This window comes from Nicotiana tabacum, chromosome 1, assembly GCF_000715075.1.
Source record: "Nicotiana tabacum cultivar K326 chromosome 1, ASM71507v2, whole genome shotgun sequence".
NCBI classification, from domain to species: domain Eukaryota; kingdom Viridiplantae; phylum Streptophyta; class Magnoliopsida; order Solanales; family Solanaceae; genus Nicotiana; species Nicotiana tabacum.
In genome coordinates this window covers 98,828,649-98,838,297 of record NC_134080.1, presented here as the reverse complement: position 1 = coordinate 98,838,297, position 9,649 = coordinate 98,828,649, and positions in this window count along the sequence as shown.

Sequence of the window (9,649 nt, the reverse complement as noted above, 5' to 3'; positions counted from 1 at the left end):
AAAATATCATATTCTTGAAATTCTTGTCGTGCAAATTTGTTGATCCGAGTACTAAACTTCTGTTGTTCTATTCTCTCACAGATGGTGAGGACACGTGCTACCGGTCATGATGGACGACCACTGGTACCACCAGCCGTGGCCACTAGAGGCCGAGGACGCGGTCGTGGTCGTGGTAGGGGCAGAGCAACTAGGGCAGCACCTGTAGATCCACCAGCTGCCCCAGTTCAGGATCAAGTCCCAGTTATGGACGCTCCAGCAGCACCAGCTGTGCCCATTGTGATTTCTGGTCTTCAGGAGGCCTTAGCTCAGATCTTATCAGTTTTCACTCGCCTAGGTCAGGCAGTTTCATCCACCACAGTCGTAGCTACTTCTCAGGCCGGGGGAGGCAATTAGACTCCCGCCGCTCGCACACCTGAGCAGGTCGTGTTGGGACTTCAGACGCTGGGAGCACATCCAATCCAGCCGGTTGTAGCTGCTCAAGACTATGTAGTTCCTGCTATGCCGGAGGATGAGCACGTAGGTTGGAGAGGTTTGGTAGACTGCAGCCTCCGATATTCAGTGGTACAAAGGGCGAAGATGCCCAGGGTTTCTTAGATAAGTGCCAGAGGATGCTTCGTATAGCTGGTATTCTGGAGAACAACGGGGTCGCTTTCACTACTTATCAGTTTTTTAGAGCTTCCTTCACTTGGTGGGAGGCTTTTGAGAGGCGTAGGCCTGTTGGTGCAGCACCACTTACCTGGCAGCAATTCTCCATTCTCTTTCTGGAGAAGTATGTGCCACAGTCCCATGGAGAGGAGCTGCGTAGAGAGTTTGAGTGGTTGCGTTAGGGAGAGATGATTGTGATGCAGTACGAGATGTGGTTCTCTGAGTTAGCTCGTCATGCTATCTGGTTGGTTCCGACAGATAGATAGAGGATTAGGAGGTTTGTTGATGGTCTCACTTATCAGCTCCATATTATCATGACCAGGGAGAGGGTGACTGGTGCTACGTTCAAGGAGGTTGTGGATATTGTCGTGAGATTGAGTCTGTTCATCGCCAGGAGCGAGAGGAGAAAGAGTCCAAGAGGCCTCGAGGATCTGGTAGTTATAGTGGTACTCCTTCGAGGGGTCAGTTTCAGCACGACAAAGGTCGTCCATTCGGGCATGCTCAGCCAGCTCGCCCAGGTTATCGTGGGGCATCATCGGGTCATAGTTCTCACAGTTCTCATCAGGTCCAGTCATCACTTAGTGCCCTTCCAGCTCAGAGTTCATCCCGTGCTCCATCAGTTCAGGACTCTTCTATGCCGAGCGCATCTGCTAGTTACTCCGGTGTGAGGGGTTCCTTTCAGTCCCCTTCTCCAGCACCTGGGAGTTGTTATGAGTGTGGTGAGATGGGTCATATGTGGAGGTAGTGCCCTTGTCGTCTTGCGAGTTAATCTCAGCAAAGGGGTCAGTCATCGGCTTCAGCGCCAATTACTCCACCACCACCTGCCCAGCCAGCTAGGGGTGGAGGTCAGTCAGCTAGGGGTCGCCCCAGAGAGGGAGGTCGATCAGGTGGCGGTCAGGCCTGTTTCTATGCACTTCCAGGTAGACCCGATACTATTGCTTCAAATGTTGTTATTATAGGTATTGTTTCAGTCTACCACAGAGATGCCTCTGTATTATTTGATCCCGGTTCCACCTTTTCTTATGTGTCATCATACTTTGCTCGTTATTTGGGTACGCCCCATGAGTTTCTTGCTTCACTTGTGCATGTATCTACCCCGGTGGGCAATACTGTTGTTGTAGACCGTGTGTACCTACCGTGTGTGGTGACTATTGGATGTCCGGAGACCCGTGTGGATCTTTTATTATTGTGTATGGTGGATTTCGATGTTATTTTGGGCATGGATTGGCTATCTCCGTTTCATGCTATTTTGGAGTATCATGCTAAGATAGTCACATTGGCTATACCGGGTGTGCCACGAATCGAGTGGCGAGGTGTGGCTAATTATGTTCCTAGTAGAGTGATCTCATTCTTGAAAGCCCAGCGTATGGTAGGGAAAGGTTGTCTTTCATATCTTGCCTTTGTGAGTGATGTCGCTGCTGAGACTCCCAGTATTGATTCTGTTCCATTTGTGAGGGATTTGTCTGATGTGTTTCCTACAGACCAGTCGGGCATGCCACCGGACAGGGATATTGATTTTGGTATTGACCTGGTGTTGGGCACCCAACCCATTTCTATTCCGCCGTATCGTATGGCACTAACGGAGTTGAAGGAATTAAAGGAGCAGCTTCAAGAACTCCTTGATAAAGGGTTCATTCGGCCTAGCATGTCACCTTAGGGTGCGCCGGTTCTATTCGTGAAGAAGAAGGATGGCACTATGAGAATATGGATTGATTATAGGCAATTGAAAAAGGTAACAATTAAGAACAAGTATCCTTTGCCTCGCATTGATGATTTATTCGACCAGCTTCAGGGAGAGAGAGTGTTCTCCAAGATTGATCTTCGTTCAGGTTATCACCAGTTGAAGATCAGGGACTCAAATATTCTTAAGACAGCTTTCAGGACCAGATATGGTCATTATGAGTTCTTGGTGATGTTTTTTTGGGCTGACCAATGCCCCAGCAATGTTCATGCATTTGATGAACATCGTGTTCCGGCCTTACCTTAATTGATTTGTCATAGTCTAAATTGATGATATTCTGGTGTATTCGCATAGTCGGGATGAGCACGTGGAGCATCTGAGAGTTGTGTTACAAAGATTGAGGGAGGAGAAGCTTTATGCAAAATTCTCGAAGTGTCAGTTTTGGCTATGTTCAGTAGCTTCTTGGGGCACGTGGTGTCCCGCGAGGGTATTCAGGTTGATCCGAAGAACATAGAGGTGGTTCAGAGTTGGCCTACACCGTCCTCTGCCACAAAAATTCACAGTTTTCTTGGTTTAGCGGGTTATTATCGCCGGTTTGTTCAAGGATTTTCATCTATCGCATCGCCCTTGACCAAGTTGACTTAGAAGGGTGCTTCATTTGTATGGTCAGACGAGTGTGAGGAGACTTTCAGAAGCTCAAGACAGCTTTGACCCAGTGCTAGTTTTGCCATCAGCTTTAGGTTCTTATACCATGTATTGTGATGTTTCGAGAGTTGGTATTAGTTTTGTTTTGATGTATGAGGGTAGAGTTATTGCTTATGCTTCTCGTCAGTTGAATCCCTATAAGAAGAACTACCCCGTTCATGATTTGGAGCTGGCTGTCAAAGTTCACGCGTTGAAGATTTGGAGGCACTACTTGTATGGTGTGTCTTGTGAGGTGTTTACTGATCATCGTAGCCTTCAGCACTTGTTCAACAGAAGGATCTCAATTTGAGGCAACGAAGGTGGTTGGAGTTGCTTAAGGATTATGATATCACTATATTGTACCGTCCAGGAAAGGCCAATGTGGTGGCCGATGCTTTAAGCCGAAAGGCAGTGAGTATGGGGAGTTTGGCATATATTCCAGTGGGGGAGAGACCTATAGCAGTTGATGTTCAGGCCTTGACCAATCGGTTCGTGAGATTAGATATTTTGGAGCTCAGTCGGGCATTGACTTGTGTTGTTTCTCGGTCTTTCTTATATGATCGCATCAGAGATCGCCAATATGATGATCCGCATTTGCTTGTCCATAAGGACAGAGTTCAGCATGATGATGCTAGAGATGTGACCATTGGTGATGATGGGGTGATGGGGATGTAGGGCCGGATTTGTGTGCCCAATGTGGATGGGCTTCGGGAGTTCATTCTGGGGGAGGCCCATAGCTCGCGGTATTCCATTAATCCGGGTGTCACGAATATGTATCAGGATCTAAGACAGCACTATTGCTGGAGAAGAATAAAGAAAGATATTGTGGGATTTGTGGCTCGGTATCTCAATTGTCAGCAGGTGAAATACGAGCATTAGAGACTGGGTGGCTTGCTTCGGCGGATAGATATTCCCGAGTGGAAGTGGGAGAGTATCACTATGGACTTTGTTGTTGGACTTCCACGGAATTTGAGAAAGATTGATGCTATTTGGGTGATTATGGATTGGCTGACCAAGTCCGCGCACTTCATTCCTGTGTGTACTACCTATTCTTCAGAGCGATTGGCAGAGATCTATATCCGAGAGATTGTTCATTTGCATGGTGTCCCAGTTTCCATCATTTCAGATAGGGGCACTCAGTTTACTTCACAGTTTGGAGGTCTGTGCAGCGATAGTTGGGTACTCAAATTGAGTTGAGCACAGCTTTCCACCATCAGACGGACGGGAAGTACGAGCGCATTATTCAGATATTGGAGAACATGTTACGTGCTTATGTCATTGATTTCAGAGGGTCATGGGATCAGTTTCTACCGCTTGCAGAGTTTGATTATAGCAAAAACTACCAGTCAAGTATTCAGATGGCTCCATATGAGGCTTTGTATAGGAGGCGGTGTAGATCTCTAGTTGGTTGGTTCGAGCCCGGTGAGGCTAGGCTATTGCGGACAGACTTGGTGTAGGATGCTTTGGAAAAGGTGAAGGTAATTCTGGAGAGGCTTCGTACAACGCAGTCAAGGCAGAAGAGCTATGCTGATAGGAAGGTTCGGGATGTGTCCTACATGGTTGGCGAGAAAGTTCTATTGAAAGTTTCACCAATGAAAGGTGTTGTGAGATTTGGAAAGAAAGGGAAACTGATTCCTCGGTTCATTGGGCCTTTTAAGGTGCTTCAGAGGATTGGGGAAGTGGCTTATGATCTTGCTTTGCCACCCAGCTTGTCGAGTGTGCATCCGGTATTTCATGTTTTCATGCTCCGAAAGTATATTGGGGATCCGTCTCATGTTTTGGATTTCATCATGGTTCAGTTGGATGATGATTTGACTTATGACGTGGAGCTAGAAGCTATTTTGGGTCGCCAGGTTCGAAAGTTGAGGTCAAAGGATATAGCTTCAGTGAAAGTGCAGTGGGGAGGTCGGCCCGTGGATGAGGCTACTTGGGAGACCGAGCGGGAGATGCGGAGCAGATATCCTCACCTGTTTGAGGCTTCAGGTATGTTTCTTAACTCGTTCGAGGACGAACATTTGTTTAAGTTAGGGAGGATGTGACGACCAAGCCAGTCGTCTCATGAGTTACCGCTTCGTTTCCCCTATTTCTGCTTCTTTATGCTTTGTTTATCCGTGTTAGGTAGTATCGGGTTGGTCGGATCGAATCCAGAATGATTTTGTAAGGTTTAGTCTCTTTTAAGGAAGTTTAAGTTGGAAAAGTCAACCAGATGTTGACTTATGTGTTATAGGGCTCGGATATGAGTTTCGATGGTTTGGTTAGCTTTGGAAGGAGATTTTTGATTTAGGAGCGTGATCGGAATGAGCTTTGGAGGTTCGGAGTAGATTTAGGCTTGAATTGGCGAAGTTGATATTTTGGCGATTTTTTATTGGTAGGCGAGATTTTGATATAGGGGTCGGAATAGAATTCCGACAGTTTCAGTAGTTCCATCGTGTCATTTGGGATGTGTGTGCAAAATTTTAGGTCATTCAGACGTGGTTTGGTTAGTGTTTTGATCAAAAGCAGAATTTGGAGGATTTTGGAAACTTAGGCTTGAATCCGATGTGTTTGGTTGATTTGATGTTGTTTGAGGTATTTTGAAGATCCGTACAAGTTTGAATAAGGTTTTGGGATATGTTGGTACCTTTGGTTGAGGTCCCGGGGGCCTCGGATGAGTTTCGTGGGGTTGAACGGATCATTTTTAAGTTAAGAAAGTTGTAGATTTTGAGTTCCAGCAAATGCAGGTATTTTGGTCTTCGTGTTCGCGAGTGGACCCTCACATTCGCGAAGGGTCAGTAAGGGAGGTGTCAGGTTTGGCCTTTGCGTTCGCGAAAGGGTGTCCCGCATTTGTGAAGGGCCGAAATTGTAAGCATCGCATTCACGAGAGGCTTGCTCGCGTTCGCATAAGTTGGCGAGGCTGAGGCATCGCGTTCGCGATGGTGGGGTCGCGTTCGCGAAGAAGAGTTTTGGTCAACAGAATTTTTATGCTTCGCGAACGCGAGGCTTTGACCGCGTTCGCGATAAAGGAAATTTGGCCTAGGCAGAAGGTTTAAAAGGTCGTCTTGTCCGTGAATGAGGGGTTTATTTCTTCCATTGTTGGTCATTTTTGGAGCTTTTTTGAAGGAGATTGAAGATGGATTCAAGGGGAATCACCTAAAGGTAAGATTCTTGGACTTAAAACTTGATTTTAATGTGAATTTCACCTAAATAATCATGGAAATTAAGCTAGAAATTGAAGAACTAGGGCTTGGGAATTTAGACCTTTCATTGAGGATTTGAAGGACCATTTGAGGTCGAATTTCAGAACTTTTGATATGTATGAACTCGTGGGGAGATAAGGAATCTGTTGATGTAAAAAATTTTGAATTTCGACATGTGGGCCTGGGGGTCGGGTTTTGGTAATTTCGGGATTTGTGTCATTTATTGATTGTTTTCGCTTGGGCTTCATTCCCTTAGCATATTTTGACGTCCTCGTTCTAATTTTGGATAGATTCGATGCGAGTAGAGACCGAATCGAGGGGAAAAGGCATCGCGAGTTAGAGATTTGACTGGTTCGAGGTGAGTAATGATTGTAAATGATGTTCTGAGGGTTTGAAACCCCGGATTTCACATCGTAGTGCTGTATTGAGGTGAGGCACATACTTGACGACGAGCGTGGGGTCGTGCACTATTGGGGATTGTGACTTGGTCAGTCCCGATTGATGGTTTTACCTCATATTTGACTGGAATCTATTTTCTATCATCATTATTTGGGTTGAATGCCATATTTGGGCTTCGTGCCAACTATTTGAACCCTTCGGGGGTTTTTATTGATATTTCCTCATTGTTTTGACTTTATACTTGAACTCAGTCATATTATTTTCCACTGTTTTCGTACTCAGCCATGTTTACTCAGTTTTAATACTTAAATGATATTTTTTTAAATGATGTTTGGGCTAAGAAACACTGTTTTACTGTTGCTCGAGTGGCTTGTGAGGATTTTCGACTGAGTGAGGCCGAGGGCCTATGTTGTGATAAAACATTTGATACTGATTATGAGGCCGAGGGACTGAGATATGTACGCCACGAGGTGGCTTGATTGATATGAGGCCGAGGGCCTAGTGATGATGCCATGAGGTGGCTTGATATTGCGCTTGGGTCGTAAGGGGCCCCTCCAGGAGTCTGCACACCCCCAGTGAACGTGGGTACCCATTGTGATGTGAGATTGAACCCGAGGGGCTTGTATTGTTCTGAGATGTTGCCAAAGGGGCAATTTTGTTGATACAGTGCCCGAGGGGAGAACCTTTACGTGTTTATTTTTCCTTAATTGCCTGTCAACTATCTACTTACTTGTTGAAAAGGATTTTACTTATCTTTTAACTAGTTTACCATTTAAATAGTTTTACTGCTTCATTATAGAATGCCTTGTGCCTTACGTGTTTTCTTGCTTTTAGTCTTTATTTACATTTGTTACTCACTAAGTTGGAGTACTCACTTTACTCCCTGCACCCTGTATGCAGATTTAGGCGTAGCTGGTCCCGCTCCCGAGTGCTGATCATTTCCAGCTTCAGGCGGATCCGAGGAGTCTCTAGGTAGCTATTGGCATCCACAACCTGGAGCTCCTCCCTATCTCTTTTCCTTTTATGTCCTTAGTTCTGTACTAAACTCTGTAGTTACTTTAGGGTATTCTATGTTGTTATATGCTCGTGACTTGTGACACCCCGGTGTCGGGCTGTGTTTGGGCTGTATTCCGCACATCATACTATCTTTTGCTTAGACTATTTATTAATGTTTAACTTCTTAAAAAGTGAATTGGGTTTAAATGGCTGGCCTTGTCTTCACGAAAGGTGCCATCACGATCGGGTTCGAGTTTAGGGTCGTGACAGTCATAAGTAAATTGATATAAGCTCAGAAATGAGATGTTACATTCTGCATTTTCATACGTTAAAGTTCCGTCGTAAGCTAATCGACGTAAGTTCGGGAGTAAGATTATTTTTAGACTATAAGCATTATGCTATTTCAAACAAGTGATGAGAAAATTCATGAAGATGAGAGGGTAAGCAAATTAAAGAAAATGAATTTTCGTCAAAGTTTGACATGTTGGGTTAAAATACGACCCGAGCTAAAAATGCTCAGTATTTATGGACTATTGCCATACAAGGTACCACATGACCATGATAGTAAGGTGGGTTAAAAGTGAGTAGTATTTTTAGTAATTTGAGATAATCCTTGATTATGTGAATTATTGGATAATGGGAAAATTAACAAGTTAATTAATAATTAGTGGTTGATTAATTAAAGTCTTTGGATAAAGACTAAGGTAAAGCGTAGCAGCCACATAGAAATATATTAAGTGACTCTTTATTCACAAAGCACGGTGGCAAAGTTTGATGAATTTTTGCGGCCAAGTCTTACTAAGTGGGGCCCACACTCAAATATTAAAAGAAATATCTCTAGTTCATAATTGAATCACTAAACTCAAAGAAAGTTTCATCAAACTCATTCACAAAAGATGAGATGTTAGCAACCTGATTTTGGCTACAAAAATCATACGAGACTACATAATGTAATAGCAACGTGATTTTAAGATTATAAGGGAGTGCGGTGCAATCCTTCTCAAGAATATCATACGGATTTTCCCCTACTTTGATCTTGTTGTCACGTGTTTTATCGCGATTGCCGTATGTTAGAAGGATTGTTAAGAGAATCGACTCAGGAATGTTAAGGCCATCCCTTCTCTCTTTTAGAATGATCTATACGACACAAACGAAACGAGAAAATGCACAATTTCTATAAATGATACTATTCATAGAAATGATACAAATGCTTATGTTCTTGATTCCCCGTGTGTCCTATTGTTCAATCATCTGTTCATTGGTCACAGAAAAATACTTAAGTTGAAAAACGTTTACTTCATGATACTAATCAAAAACATAATGGTTTTATGACATCCCGAGATATTTTATTGACGTACTTCTCATGCATTGCATTCAGGTATACCCATGACCAAATGGCGTTATATATGTGTATATATGTGTATATATGTATATGGGATATGGGAAAAGGTTATGGCGTTATATACACACCACCACCTGATCAGTTGGTATACGTTGATGATTTTGCACATAGTGGCCGAGATGATATGATGGGATGCCCTCAGAAGCTTGATGATGTTATGAACACATGTACCTATGCATGACATAACATTTATACGCATATGCATGGAATTATACATATTAATGATTCACAGAGCTATTTAGACTTGCATGTAAAGTCTTTTACTCTATGTTTCTCTCATGTCTATTATTTACAGATTTTCGTTCCTTACATACTCGGTACATTATTTGTACTGACTTCCCTTTTTCCTGGGGACACTATATTTCATGCCCGCAGGTTCTGATAGACAGGTCTAGATTCCTCCAAGTAGGCCATCAGATTAGCGGAAGATGTTGGTGCGCTCCATTTGCTCCGGAGTTGCTCGTTTGGTAAGAATGATTTAGACGTGTATTTTTGGTATGGCGGGGCCCTGTCCGACCATTATGATAAGTATGTACTCTTAGAGGCTTGTATACAGATGTCCTGTATACGGATACTTGTATGGCCTTGTCGGCTTATACTTTAAGTATATAATGGATCACATTGGCCTAATAGGCCCGTATGTCATAGGTATGAGTTTTTATATTA